The sequence below is a fragment of the Chiloscyllium punctatum genome, chromosome 36 (assembly GCF_047496795.1).
Source record: "Chiloscyllium punctatum isolate Juve2018m chromosome 36, sChiPun1.3, whole genome shotgun sequence".
In the NCBI taxonomy this organism is placed as follows: Eukaryota; Metazoa; Chordata; class Chondrichthyes; order Orectolobiformes; family Hemiscylliidae; genus Chiloscyllium; species Chiloscyllium punctatum.
Genome location: NC_092774.1, coordinates 32110262 through 32126094, shown reverse-complemented (window position 1 = coordinate 32126094; position 15833 = coordinate 32110262). Strand labels below are relative to the sequence as shown.

Below are 15833 nucleotides of genomic sequence, written 5' to 3'. Positions count from 1 at the left end.
GGGACAGTGGGTGGGGAGAGATTGGATAGGGGAGCGGGGGGGGGAGCTGAGAGAGACTGCCCAAATCCCACCTTTCCCAAGACCAGTGTTGATATCTCACGAACTGGAACCCGCTCCCCCCACAGCAGACTTTGGTGAATCATTTCGCAATATATACGTGGCGAAAGCAGTAGAATCATATAGTTCTGACAGGCTATTCGGCCCATCGAATTCACACCTACCTTCCAAACAGCATCCCATCCAGACCCACCTGCTGACCCTATAGCCCTGAAGTTCCTCATGGCTAACCCACTCTAATCTGTACACTTAAGCATGGCCAATCCACCCGAAACTGCAGATCTTTGGACTGTGGGAGGAAACCAGAGCACTGGCAGGTAACCCACACAGACATAAGGAAGAGGACGTGCCAAAGTCCACACAGACAGTTGCCCAAGGATGGAATCAAACATGGACCCCTGGCACTGTGAGGCACTGGTACTAACCACTGAGCCACTGTGCCGTCCAGAGTTAGCTTCTAACTTTTCATGCACCCTTAGCAGAGACTCTCTCCTGACACTTGTGGACCACACATGCTGTAACCTCCCTTTCCCACATCTTCAGCCCTGAGCACATTGGTTCCCGAATCCTGACACCAGATAGACACTGATGTCATCTGGCCTCCTGCTACCAACTGCAGAGACCAGAGACAATCCCTATCACTATTCTGTCCCTTACCACCACCTCCCCAATGTTGTTCGTACTCCCAGCACCCAGCCAGTTCGCTCCTCCACTCCCTTGCAGCCCTCTCTCAGATCCCCTTTACCTGCCTGATCCACGCTCACACCTCCTGACCCTGTCCACTGACTCAATCAGAAGGGTCTGTCCAGAGAGGAATGACCAACTCCTGGAATAAAATGTCTGGCTCTCTTTATCCCCAAAGGTCTGCAGCCGGCTTCCAGCTCCATCTCTCTGAGCCGAATGTCCACCAGCATGTGTTTGCCCTGGATCACAGCATCCAGAGCCTCCCACCTTCTGCAAATCAAAAGACAAGTCCCACCTTACACTCTCCAATGTGTGGTGTGTAACTGCTTAATCATTTCTGGTGGCTATTGAAACCCAAGTTTGGAATCCATGAGGATAGCTTCAAATGGACCTTGGGTTCATGTGACACTACAGGTGACTTCACTACACGATACAGTCTCTCTCTCTCTCTCTCTCAAACACACACACACACACACATGCACGTAAGTCAATAGGGTGAATTTGTGGAATTATATTTGCAGAAACATTATATTTTGCTCAAGAAGTGCGCAGTCTGCAGGCAGTCAATGCATGTAATATTTTATAAATTCCTACTTTGGAAATAGAACCAGTCTGACTCAAGATTGGGATATTGACAGTCTTGAACCTCACACCTTCCACGCATTGTCTGAGCTGTCGCTTCATTTATAAAATAGAGTCCTAGAGATGTACAGCATGGAAACAAACCCTACGGCCCAATCTGTCTACACTGACCAGAAATCCCAACCCTATGTAATCCCACCTGCCAGCACATGGCCCATATCCCTCCAAACCCTTCCTATTTATATACCCATCCAAATGCCTCTTAAATGTTACAATTGCACCAGCCTCCACCACATCTTCTGGCAGCTCATTCCATACACGTACCACCCTCTGCGTTATAAAGTTGCTGCTTAGATCTCTTTTGTACCTTTCCCCTCTCACCCAAAAGGAATGCCCTCTAGTTCTGGACTCCCCGATCCCAGGTAAAAGACTTTGTCTATTTATCCTATAATTTTATCCCCTCATAATTTTGTAAACTTCTATAAGGTCACCCCTCAGCCTCCGACGCACCAGGGAAAACAGCCCCAGCCTGTTCAGCCTCTTCCTATAGCTCAAGTCCTCCAACCCTGGCAACATCCTTGTAAATCTTTTCTGAACCCTTTCAGCTTTCACAACATCTTTCCAATAGGAAGGAGACCAGAAGTGCATGCAATATTCCAACAGTGGCCTAACCAATGTCCTGAACAGCTGCAACATGACCTCCCAACTCCTGTACTCAATACTCTGACCAATAAAGGAAAGCATACCAAACGCCTTCTTCACTATCCTATCTACCTTAAGTTATCTCGAGGATGTGACTTAAAAGAAGTTGTGGGATTTGCATATTAATGAACCGAAACCTGCAACCCATTATAAAATGTGAATGACTTAACAGCAATCTTGGTTTGTACAATATATCATTTCAGTTGCATGACACTGATCTTTTGCTAAAAATTCTGTGTCTTATGATCCTGCTCCACAGCTACCTGATGAAGGAGCAGCACTCCGAAAGCTAGTGCTCCCAAATAAACCTGTTGGACTACATCCTGGTGTTGTTTGATTATTAACGTTGTTTCTCATGAACACAGCCGCAACACTTCCTGCTGCTGCCAGTAAACATTACAATGCTGATGCAACGATGCAGTACCTGCAGAGATGAAAGTCTTAACCGTTTCTAACGATACTTGCTACTGATTCACTGCTCCTTCTGATACACGACTTTGGTAACTTCGTGTTGGAAGCTGAGTGAGCAGATTTAAAACAGAAACCTGTTGGATTTTATATCTTTCAATGTCTGAGTCCGAATTTAGGTAACCTTTATTGCGACTCAACTTTGTTACAGCTTCATGATCACCCCAGAAATAAAGATTACAAAAAGTAGCTTTTCTTTTGTTCAACAGCTGAAGCTCAAAGCACACACACACACACACACCCACACCCCTGACCTCCCCTGCCACCCCAGTTGCTTTACTATTGGTAAGCACTGAGGTCTCACTTTGTCACTGGATCCTTGGTACCGTATTAACCCGGAGGAAGTAATGCCTCACTCAGCAATTTCAACCCATATACTGTATCCAAGTAAGTTTCTCCCCACTCATTTTCCGGGGGCAGGGGTGGGGACAGGGGTTTAAAGTCGACCATATTGCAGAGAGTCTGGAGTCATGTGTAGGCCAGACCGGGTAAAGGATGCATCTGGGACATCTGAGTGAATGGTTTCCCACAACAGCAGTTTCCTTCCCTAAAAAAATCATGAGTGAATCAGATGAGGATGTTTTACCCCTGAAAATGGTTTTATCATGAGATTCTGAACTCCAGATTTCTGAATAAATTCCAACCTGCCATTCAAACCCGGGAGCTCCCAGAGTTGAGTGCATAATTCAGTTGATAATACCGCTCGGCCATTGCTCCTTCAATCCCAGTGACGGCACATGAACTCACTAGTGCCTCCGAAAGTTGTCCACCCAATCAAATCCCTTCCTGCACTCAGGGCAGGAGAACAGCCTCTCCCAGTGTGGACCCACTGGTATGTCTGTAGGGTGGATGAACTCATGAACCCCTTTATGCAGTGACAGTAGGTGAACGGCCTCTCCCCAGTGCGGACCCAAGAATGTTTCAGCAGGCCAGGAGAATTGACGAATGTATTCCTGTACTTGGAGCAAGTGAATGGCTTCTCCCCGGTGTGAACATGCCACTGCATCAGCCGGTTGCACAGCCAACTGAATCCCTTCCCACACACAGAGCAGGAGAATGGCCTCTCCCCTGTGTGAATGCTTCAATGAGTCTCCAGCACTGACGGGGAAGGAAACCCTTTCCCACAGTCCCCACATTTCCACAGTTTCCCCATGGGGAGAGCTTTCCTTGTGTCGCTCTGGGTTTGAAATTACCAACAGAATGGGGACACAGTCTCTTTCAACCGTGAGGGTGAGACTTTGATTCAAGCACTTTTCACAGTCAGTGCACTGAATCTCCCTCACTCGGGTGTCTCCGTATTCTTCCTGCCAAAGTGTCCAAAATCTCTCAAGCAGAGAAAAGCCAACATTTCTTCTCAATTGGAACGGTTGCTGATATTCAAGTCCCAATGAATCAAGTGGCTCTGTCAGAAGCTGATGTATCTTTTGGTTTCAGATTTATTTCTACATGTCTTCCTGCAAAAATAAATTCACAAAATACGTGATCACAGACAGTACTGTTAAATGAACATAACATAGGTGACAATTCCTGTAGTTTGTCAGATGCCTGATCGCATATTATCCAGGACACAGAAACCCGAAAACCCTCATGCAGCCAGATAGCCTTAAGTGTGTATGGAGGAAATCTTCATTTCGGTGACAATAACCTGGAACAAGCTGCCTACAAAGGCGCTGGAAATGGAGCTGAACCAAGGACAATGTAATTGAAATGTCAAGGCTACTTGAGAAAGCAAACCAGTAAAGTTGCTGAATGACTTTCTGCTGTTCTACTCAATAAAAAAAGACAAGAAATACAGAATATAACTTCAGTGCTAAATGAGAATGTGAAAAATAATAGCCACAAAGCTTTTATACCAGCGATTAATATCAGACATATACCATATGAAGCAACATATATCTAAATTTTATATCAACGTGCCAATCCCTTAGATTCTGCTCCATCTACCCTTTTAATTCTGAACAAGAGGAAAGAAGCGATCTTTTTCCACAATGCAAATTGTATTTAAATAAATGTGTTAAACTGAGTGGAAAAAATTCATATACCATTAAGAAGGACAGAGAGCATCTGACACCTTTGCTGAGTCTGCTCCCTCCCTGGATTCACTTCAGTTGCTACAAGTGAATAGAGTTTCCTCCCTCTCTCGCTCCCTCCCAAATGAGGAATGGAAAGGGCGAAGATATTGCTTTGCTCCCACGATTTCTCCATGATGTGGGAATCCTTGTCTCTCTCCAGCTTTGACAATCGGTTGAAAGACTACTCATGTACGGAACGTGTTCCATCTATTGCTGCTGCGAATGGGGTGTTGCTGTTGCAGGCTGTGTACCCGCTTAAAGCTCATCCCACAGTCAGTCCATTGGAACACTCTCACTCAGGTATGCATACCTCAGTCTCACTGATGTTTGAAACCTTGTGAAGCAGTACAGGACAGGAGAGAAATAAAAGAATTCGACTAGATTCAAAGGCCGATGATATTCCCGTGCCAATGAATTGATTGTCTCTATCAGATCTTGTTTTGAGATTTCTGGCTGTAAATCCTCCCTTTCTCGTATCCTGTAAAAGGAGATTACAGAAGACATTGCGGTCTAGACAGTATAGAAATTCAAAACAGACAATTCTGGTTTCTGTGGAACATTCTTTCTTTTCTCCTTCCCTCAAAAATGTGAATCTTAATGCTACAGTCTCTCTCCATTCTTACTCTGCTGTAGCTATTATCACCTTCATTCCCGTTCTCCTAAAAATGCTGAAAAATGTTGACTGACAGTTCTATGCTAGCCTTCTCCCGTTCTGCACACAGGCTGTAAGAGACTGGGCCAGGAGTGGGCCATTCAGCTCATGGGGCTTGTTCTGCAATTCCACAAGATCATGTCTGTGCTGCTGTGGCCTTAACTCCATTTCCTGCCTGCTGTCTATAACCTTTCAAATACCTGTCACTCAAAATTATGTTCAATTCAGCCTTGAAGACATTCCATGGGCCAGAATCCATTATTCTCTGTGGGGAAGCATTACACAAATTAACGAGAGAATAAATTCATCATTTCTGCCTGATATTGGGAGAGCCCTGATTTGTAATCTGTGTAAGTGAGCTCTAAACTTTCTGACTAGGAAGCATTTTATCAGAACCTGTGTTGATGAGAACCCTCAGAGTTTTATTGGTTTAAAATGACGTCACCCCGCATTTTTCTCAAAGCCAGTGACTGCTTACCCAATCTGCTCAACCTCTCCTCATAAGACAATCCTCTTCATGCCAGGAATCAGTCGAGTGAACCTTCTCTGAACTGCTTCCAATACAAGTACATTCCTCCTTAAGGAAATGACCCAGAAATGCACAGAATATATTTGAGCTGTGGTCTCACCAATACCATGAGCAGCTGGAACAAGCCCACTCATCCTATAAACTCTACCCGACTTTCATCTCCTGCAAAGTCAACAAGTTAACCTCAGAATGAGAAAATAAATGGAAAAGGAGAGGGTGAGAAAAGAGTGTGTGGTACTCACAGATATCATATAGAGGAAGGAAGTTGTAGTCTGGGGTGAAGCTCAATCTTCATTCAGAGAGAGAGGCGCAGCAGCAGCAGCTTCAGGAACTCATGGTCCAACTTCTGCAATCAGACATAGGGGATTCTGATTGACAGGAAGAGCTAACAGCCTTCTGGTCCTCCAGGAATTCCAATTGGTCAATCTCCAGGCACATGCGAGGGCGGGAGGTCAATGCGAGACAGGCAGTTTAAAACACATGGACATCACCGACTGGCACTGCGGCTCCAAGGCCTTCAAATTTCTTCCTCTCCTGGGGTCCCCACTGGTACCCCTCCAATGACACACTCATTCATTTGGCTGAACTGGTTCTCACCCTCAATAATTTCTCCTTTGAATCCTCCCACTTCTGCCAGACCAAAGGGGTAGCTATGGGCACAGGCGTGGGCACTGGCTATGCCTTCATCAGGTAAATAGAAAAGTCAGTCTTCCGCAGCTACACTGGGACCATTCCCCACCTTTTCCTCCGTTACACTGATGGCTGTATCGGTGCCACCTTGTGCTCCCACGAGGAGGTTGAACACTTCATCAAGTTCACCAACACATTACACCTTGACCTTTAGTTCACCTGGACCATTTCAGACACTTCCTTCCCTTTCCTGGACCTCTCCCTCTAACAGTGACCGATACAACACGGACATCTTCTACAAACCCACTGACTCCCACAGCTACCTGGACTACAGCTCCTCCCATCCTGCCTCGTGTAAAAACGCAATCCCTTATTCCCAATTCTTCCGCCTCCACCACATCTGCTCCCAGGAGGACCAGTTCCACCACAGAACACACCAGATGGCCTCTTTCTTCAAAGACCACAATTTCCACTCCAATGTGGTCGATGATGGCCTCCAGCGCATCTAATCCGCTTCCCAACTCAACCCACTCTCCAATCTTGGCACCTTCCCTCACCACTGCAAGAATTGGAAAACCTGCGTCCACAGCTCCCCTCTTACCTCTGTCCAATGCCCTAAAGGAGCCTTGTAAGTCCATTATACATTCACCTGCACTTCCCCCACACATCATTTACAGTATCCATTGCTGCTGATGCGGTCACCACTACCTTGGGGAGATAGGACAACTACTTGCAGAACACTTCAGAGAACATCTCCAGGACAGATGCACAAAGCAACCCCACTGCCCAGTGTCTGAATGCTTTAACTCCTCCTCCCATTTCGCCAAGGACATGCAGGTCCTGGGACTCCTTAATCGTCAAATCCTAACCACCCGATGCCTGGAGGAAGAACGCCTCATCTTCCACCTTGGGACCCTCCAACCAGACGGGAGTGGTGTGGATTTCACCAGTTTCTTCATTTGCCCTCCCCCAACCTTATCCTAGACCCAACCTTCTAACTCAGAACCGCCCTCATGACCTGTCCATCTTCCTTCCCACTTATCCACTCAAACTCCTCTCTGACATATCACCATTATCCCACCTTCACTACCTGTCACACTCTCAGCCACCTTCCCCCACCCACCCCCATCTCCACCCCCCTCTCATTTCTCTCTCTATCTACTTGGCTCACAAGCCTCGTTCCTGAAACACCAATTCTCCTGCTCCTCAGATGCTGCCTGACCTGCTGTGCTTTATCAACACCGCACTCTCAACACTGCGGCTCCGATTGGCTCCTCCAAGAATTCTCTGCCATGATTATGGACGTCACAACGTAGAAGCAGCCCTATCAGTTTCAGAGTGAAACTCCGTACCTCTGCGCGACATCTGGGAGAAAAACAACGTTTCTCCCTTCTCATTCCTCATCCTGGCAGGGAAAGAAAGGGGGGGGGGGCGAAAAACCACTGTTCACTTGTAGAAACTGGAGGCCGAGGCTGTGAATCCAAGGGTAGGAATTTCACATTCTCTCTCTCCAGGCTTTCAGATCCTCATGGCACTTATCAGTATTGGAACTTAAAAAGGGACACAAATCTGTCTGGTGTTACTGAAGCATTTAATGCACTATTCGTGGATCTCTGAGATTAGATGATAATTATTTGTTGTAATATTGTGTTTTAGATATGTCAATATACTTCCAATTATACTGTTATTGAAGGGGACAGTAAGTGAGCATTGGACGGAGAGTCACAAAGATGTACAGCACTGAAATAGGCCCTTCAGTCCAACACATTCATGACCAGCAGCTATCCTGGACAAATCTAGTCCCGTTTGCCAGCATTTGACACATATCCCTCTAAACCCTTCCTCTTAATGTCCCCATCCAGACGTCTTTTAAGTGTAGTAATTTTACTAGCGTTTACCACTTCCTCTGGCAGCACACACCACCCTCTGTGTGAAAAGGTTACCTCTTTATGCCCCTTTTAAATCTTTTCCCTCTCACCTGAAACTTCTGCCCTTGGACAGTTTTGGACACCCACTCTGGGAAAAGACCTTGTCTAATTACCCTACCCATGCCACGCATGAGTTTATAAACCTCTATTAGGTCACCCTTCAGCCTCTGATACTCCAAAAAAACAGTCCCAGCCCATTCCGCTCTCTCCAAAACTCAAACACTCCAACCCTGGCAAGGTCCTTGTAAATCTTTTCTCGTCGTTTTAAGTTTAAAACCCTTCCTAAATCAGGGAGACCCGAACTGAACACAGTATTCCACAAGCGGCCTGACCAATTTGGGATATCTGATCGGCATGGACATGTTGGAATTGAAAGGCCTGTTTCTGTGTTGTCGAGCTCTATGACTCTATCATGGGGATGTAACCCAAGTCCACATTCCCGTCTCCATCCTGCCATCTGTTGTGTGGCTCAGACCCCGGAAACCAAACCCTGACAATGTCCAAAAACCGCTTGGCATTTTTCACAAAAGCCACCAGGATTGTGAGCTTCCGTCAGAAACATTATTTTCCTATTTCTGCAACATGAAACAATGGATGAGAATTCCCTGTTTCACATGGGTGGTCTTCTCCTGTTCTCTGTATCCTGTGTTGAGGAGGGCAATGCTCGTCACTGTCCGCTCGGGTGTCAGAGTAAAGTTTCGAAACAAAATGGTTGAATTATCTGCCAGTGGAGAGAGCCCGGTTCCGAGGGACGGGACAAACAGCAGCAGGGAGACTGGATGAGAAGCAGCTGTTCGGGAAAGTCTTTGCCGCTTGCAATTCTGAGAGCAATCTCAAATGTATTTCATACTGAGCATGTCTCAGGACGCTCAAGAGGTGACACATAGCTCTGCTTTCGAGCTCGTTGGTCTAGGCGCATGATTCTCGCTTAAGGTCTGTTTCTATACCAACCTGTGAAAGGTACCGGGTTCAAATCCAGGACGATTCCGCGTTTTTGAACTTGACTTGTGCAAAACTGCCTGATCAACTTTCTCAAAACGCACCTTCGTGAAACGAGGTTGGGCTGTCTGGAGTACGAATGAGGCAGAAAACAGGGAAGTGAAATGGTTGCAGATAGTGTTCAACAAGTTGACGTGAGAGGTGCGGTGTTTGAGGAATGTCAGCAATCAAGGTAGATTGGAAAATTGGGACAGCTGTCCTCGGAGAACCGAGCTTTTCCAAGTCATGATGGACCTAGAAACAGGAAATAATGTTGTGAAAATGCTCCCACGCCTGAAAGGATCCATAACGATTCGGCAGAATTTTAAAGTCACGAGGAAAAGAAGTGAAATGACATTAGGAAGACCATTTTCGTACAGGGAGTGGTGAGGGTCAGTAAGTCCCTGTCTGACATTGACAAAGAGGAAGATTCAATGGACCCAAAAGGGAATTCGGTGGTCACAGTCCAATCGGCTTGTTTGGAAGCACTAGCTTTCGGAGCGCTGCTCCTTCATCAGGTGGTTGTGGAGAATAAGATCATAAATTCTGTATCTTACGATCTTATACTCCACAACTACCAGATGAAGGAGCAGCGCTCTGAAAGCTAGTGCTTCCAAATAAGTCTGTTGGACTATAACCAGGTGTTTTGTGATTTTTATCTTTAAAATTTGTAACAAATTCCTGCACACTGAGCATGCTCCGTGGTGTCAGCAATCAATGTGCATGACCGCCAGTGTCAGCAAAGCACTGCGCATATTCCTTGGTGGCCGCAGAAACTGTGCGTCAGCTCCTTTCCATGGACCAATGAAGAACCTTGGAGGACCGGAAGGAGACTGGTCCTCCTGCCAATCAGAGCCGGCCATTGTCGAAATGTGGAGGTTGGAACGTGAGCTCTGTAGCTGCTGCTGCTCCTTTCTCTGTGAACTTCACCCAGACTGTAACTTCCTTCCTCTGTCTAACTTTTGTGAGTACAACAGTCTGTTTCTCACCACTTTTTCCATGTTTTGTTTCATTCTGGGGTTCAATTGTTAACTTGCAGCAACTGAAAGGAAAGAGTGAATCGAGGGAGGGGACAGACTCTGGAAAAGTTGATCCAGGTCTGTGTCTCAATTTGCAAACACATGGCAAATGCAGTGACACAATCTATAGCCCTTGATGTGTTTTAAAAAACGCAGAGAGGAGGCGCATTGTTTAGATGGTGATATGTTGAGATGTGGTGAAAGTGAGATAATGGAGGTCAGAGTTGAAAAGTGTGGCGCTGGAAAAGCACAGCAGGTTAGGCAGCAACTGAGGAGGAGGAGGAGAGTCAATGTTTTGGGCACGAGCCCTTCATCAGGAATGATGTGTGGATGGACAAAGGGACCTCAGCGTCCTTCTACACCAGTCACTGCCAGTTGTCAGACAGGAGCAGCAAGCAATCAGCAAGACAAGTGGTATATAAGGAAGAGAAGTTGAGTTCAGAAGTGGGGTTGTCTTCCTGCAGTTAGGTCAGTCATTGAATGTATTCAAGGCTGCGTTCATTTGACTTTGAAGAAGAAAGAAGTGGATGGGTATTGGCGGAAGGTAAGAAAATGGTTTTAAGACCAGTGTAGAACAGTTACAGTCATACAGCACAGAAACAGACCATTAAGTCCAACTAGTCCATGCTGACTGTGTTCTGAAACTAAACTAGTCCCACCTGCCAGTGTTTGGCCCAGACTCTCTGCACCTTTCCTATTACAATTGCAACATTTAAGAGACATTTGGATGGGTATACGAATAGGAGGGATATGGGCCGGGTGCTGGCAGGTGGGACTAGATTGGGTTGGGATATCTGGTCAGCATGGTTGAGTTGGACCGAAGGGTCTGTTTCCATGCTGTACATCTCTATGACTCTATGTACTTATCCAAATGTCTTTTAAACACTGTAACTGTACCTGCATCCACCACCTCCTCTGGACATTGATACCACATGAGAACCATTCTCTGTCTTAAAATAAAAAGGTGCCCCTCATGTCTTTTTCAAATATTTCTCCTCTCATCTTCAAAGTTTGCTCCCTAACCTTGAAACACCCATCTCGGGGAAAGAATACCTGCTGTTCACCTCATCGATACCCCTGAAGATTTTATAATCCCCTCTAAGGTCATCTCTCAACCTCCAATGCTACAGTGAAAAAAATCCCACCCTGTCCACCTAGATGCTGGTATATTTATATCCAGTTATGAACTGTTCAATGCTGGTGCCGACTGGAAAGACCAAATGACCTATTCCTGCTCCCAATTCTCACACTCTGTGTCCAGGATAGCAAGAGACCATATGACATAGGTGCAGAAATTAGGCCATTCAGCCCATCAGATCTACTCCACCATTCAATCACAACTGATACATTTCTCAACCCCATTTTGAAATGTTGATTTTGGAAAGGCAGATCAGGGCAGGATCTGCAAAGTTAATGGGGATGTTATTGACCAAAGATACCTTGGAGTGCTGGTTCATAGTTTCTTGAAAGTGGAGTCGCAGGTAGACAGGATTGTGAAGGAGGTGTTTGATGTGCTTGCCCTTATAGGTCAGGGCATTTCAGTGCAGATGTTGGGAGGTCATGTTGCCCCTGTACTGGACATTTATTAGGCCACTTTTGGAATACTATGTTCAGTTATGGTTACCCTGCTACAGGAAAAGTGTTGTGAACCTTTGAAAGGGTTTGGCAAAGATTTATAAGGCTATTGCTAGAGTTGCAGGGTTTGAGCTATAGGGAGAGGCTGAATAGGCCGGGGCTGTGTTCCCTGGAGCATTGGAGGTTGAGGGGTGATTTTATAGAAGTTCATAAGGAGCATGGATAGGGTGAATAGCCAAAAACATTTCCACATAGTAGGGAAGTCCAACACTAGAGGGCATAGATTTGAGGTGAGAGGGGAAAGATTTAGAAGGAAGCTTATGGACAACTTTCTCACACAGAGAGTGATGCAAGCATGGAATGAGCTGCCAGAGGAAGTGGTGGAGTCTGGTATAATTACAGCATTTTAAATGGCATCTGGTAACAGGGTGAATTGAGAGGATATCGGCTAAGTGCTGACAAATGGGACTATGTTAATTTGGGATATCTGGTCAGCACAGACACTTTGGACTGAAGGAAAGTAGAAGTATTGTTGTGAAGACTGGAATTTCAGAGCAGCTTTCAAAGATATTTTGTCCTTACTGGGAGCAGAAGCGACAATGAAATTTTTCATTTGAGAGACAGCAACTGAGTAAGTGAGGACATCCAGGATTTTGATGGAATGTGGGAATTTGTTGCCATGTGGGGTTGAAGTGTTTCAAGTAAAGTGTCCTGAGCGGGAAGCCTAGTGAAGGGTTAGGTGGGTTTTTGTTTTAAACTGCTCATTTCTTTCAGCCCCCAACAATGTATTTCCAATGCTGTGCATCAGAAGGAGCGGTGAATCAGTAACTGGTATCATCAGAAGTCTTACGATTTTCTGTACTGCAGGTATTGCATTGTTGTATCAGCATTGTAAAGGCCACTGGCAGCAGCGGGAGGTGTGGGCTCTATTCATTGGAAGCGATGAAGCAGTTAGATAACACACATATGAGAGGGCAGAGTGGGACTTGTCTTTCAATTTGCAGAAGTTGGGAGGTTGTAGGAGCTGTGGTTCTGGGCAAACACAACTGCAGTAAATCATAGAAGCCCTACAGTGTGGAGGGAGGCCATTCAACCCATCAAGTCCACACTGACCCATCGAACAGCATGCCACCCAGACCCATCGTATGTCGTCGTTTCTGCTGGTGGGTTAGAGTAGGTAACAAAATTAGGGGTAGGTTTAAGGCAGAGGAGGAGGGACTACGTTTCCTGGAGAGTGGTGAATCTATGGAATTCTTTGCCCAAGGAAGCAGTAGAAGCAGGCATATTCAAGATAATCGATGGGATTTTGGATGGTAGGTGAATTTAGGGTAGTCAGGATAATGCAGGTAAGAGGAGCTGAGATGATGGATAGATCAGCCATGATCTTAAAGAATGGCGGAGTAGACTTGATGGGCCAAATGGCCTCTTTCTGCACTGCAGGGATTTTATGATTGCTTCATATGGTGTATATCTGATATTCGCTGTTGTACACGCTGCATGGCTATGATTTTTCACCTTCCAATATAGTAATGGAATTACATCCTGTATTTCTTGTATTCATTTTTATTGAACAGGTCAGCAGGAAGTCTTTCGGCAACTTTACTGGCTTTCTTTCCTGAAGCAGCCTTGACATTTCATTTTCATATCCTTGATTCAGCTCCATTTCCAACACCTTTGTAGGAAGGTTGTTCCAGGTCATTGTCACCTAAATGAAGTTTTCCTCTTTATATACCTAATGCTACCTTGCTGAATGAGGGCTTTCAGGTTTCTGTGTCATGGATAATATATGATCAGCAGGTATCTGGCAATCTAAGGAATTGTCACCAACGTTTTGTTCATTTGACTGTACCGACTGTGATTTATTTCGTGATTTCTTTTGCAGGAAGACATGGGGAAAGAAATCTGAAACCAAAAGATACATCAGCTTCTGACAGAGCCACTTGATTCATTGGGACTTGAATATCAGCAGCCATTCCAGTCGAGAAGAAATGATTGCTTTTGTCTGCTTGGACACTGGTGTGGCAGGAAGAATACTGATACACCCGAATGAGGGAGATTCAGTGCGGTGACTGTGAAAAGTACAGTACTTCACACCAGTTACTCAGCTTGGAGGATCAAAGAGACCGTTCACTCGCTCTCTGTGCGGGAAGGGCTTCACCCGCTCCTCCCACCTGCAGAGACATCAGTGAGTTCACCGACCATCGCAGGGGGATTGAAGGAGCTTCGGCCGAGTGCCATTATCGATTGCATTAATAACCCAGTTCTGGGGACTCCCGGGTTTGAATCTCACCAAAGCAGATAGTGGATTTGGACTTCAGTCAGAAATCTGGAGTCCACAATCTCATTATGATACCATTTATGGGGAACAAACTCCCCAATCTGATTCACTCATGCTTTAGGGGAGGAAACTGCCGTTGTGGGAAAGGATTCACTCAGTCGTCCCAGCTGCATCCTTTCCCTGGTCTGGCCTATATGTGACTCCAGACTCACAGCAGTGTGGTTGACTCTTGACAGCCCCTCTGCAAATGTGCGGGGAGAATCTTACTTGCATACAAAATATGGGTTGCAATTGCTGAGTGAAGCAATACTTCCTCCAGGCTAAGGCTGCACCAAGGATCGAATTACAAAGGGAAAACTCAGCTGACCAATAGTGAAGAAAGTGGGATGCAGGGGAGTGTGCGTGTGTTTAAAAAAAAGCTACTTTTTATGCACCTTTTTGCTGGGACGATCTGAAGCTGCAACAAAGTTGGGTCCCAACAAAAGTTACCTGAACTTACCGTCGGACTCAGACATTGAAGGCTATGAGATCCAACAGGTTTTTTTTAAAGCTGCTCATTTCTTTCAATCTCCGGTGCGAGGTTTCCAATGTCTTCTCTCAGAAGGAGCAGTCAATGTGTAGCTCATAGTATTAGAATCGTACATTTTTCAGGACTGATGGTTCATTGTTTCCTCAGCATTGTAAAGTTTACTGGCAGCAGTGGGAGGGGTGGGCTGTTTTCACTGGAAACAAAGTTAAAAATCCAGTTATAGTCCAACAGGTTTATTTGGAAGCACTAGCTTTCGGAGTGTTGATTCTTCATCAGGTAGCTGTCGAGCAGGATCATAAGACACAGAATTTGTAGCAAAATGATATATTGAACAAATCTCGACTGCTTTTAAGTGTTTCATCTTTAGAATGGGTTGCAGGTTTCAGTTCATTAGTATGTAAATCCCAAAACTTCTTTTAAGTCACAGTCTCGAGATAACTTTACAACGAGGTGCCATCTCAGCCCAGACAATGCATGAATGATGTGAAGTTCGAGTCTGTCTTGAGTCATACTGGTTCTGTTCCCAAAGTAGGAATTTATAAAATATTACATGGATTGACTGTCTGCAGATTGTGCACTTTTTGAGCAAAATAGAATGTATCTACAAATATAATTCTGCAAATGAAAATTCACCCCATCTTCTTTTCTATGTGTGCATGCATGAGAGTGAGTGTGTGTGTGCATACACGTGGGTCTGGCTGAGAGACTGTGTGTTTGCGTGTGTGCATGCTTGGTAAAGTGAGAGTGTGCAGGAGTATAAGTGAGAGGATGTGTGTGTGGGTGGGTACATGTGTGTGTGTGGGTGGGTACATGTGTGTGCATCTGAGAGAGCGCGTATATCTGAGAGAGTGCCTGCGTGAGTATGTGAGAATGTATGGCTGTGTGTGAGAGACAGCCAGTGTAGTGGGGTCACCTGTAATGCAACATGAACCCAAGGTCCTGGTGGAGGCCATCCTCATGGGTTCCAAACTTGGCTATCAGTCTCTGCTCAGCCACGAGAAATGATTAAGCAGTTACACAATAGACACGGGAGAGGGCAGGGTGAGACTTGTCTTTCGATTTGCAAAAGGTGGAAGGCTCTGGATGATGTGATCTCGGGCAAACACAACTTGGAGGACCTTCGGCTGAGAGAGGTGGAGCTGGAAGCCAG

At 45.7% G+C, this 15833-nt stretch overlaps 1 protein-coding gene and 1 long non-coding RNA gene across 2 annotated transcripts in view; both read left to right on the top strand.

Annotated features, from left to right (window-relative positions):
- LOC140460057 (uncharacterized) overlaps nt 1–15833 on the top strand; it is a 71699-nt gene that overhangs the window by 38116 nt on the left and 17750 nt on the right. The gene's annotated exons all lie outside the window — the stretch shown is intronic.
- Nucleotides 10142–15311, top strand: LOC140460350 (uncharacterized). Its single transcript, XR_011954006.1, has 2 exons — nt 10142–10246; nt 13759–15311. It is a non-coding gene; the product is annotated as an uncharacterized lncRNA (long non-coding RNA).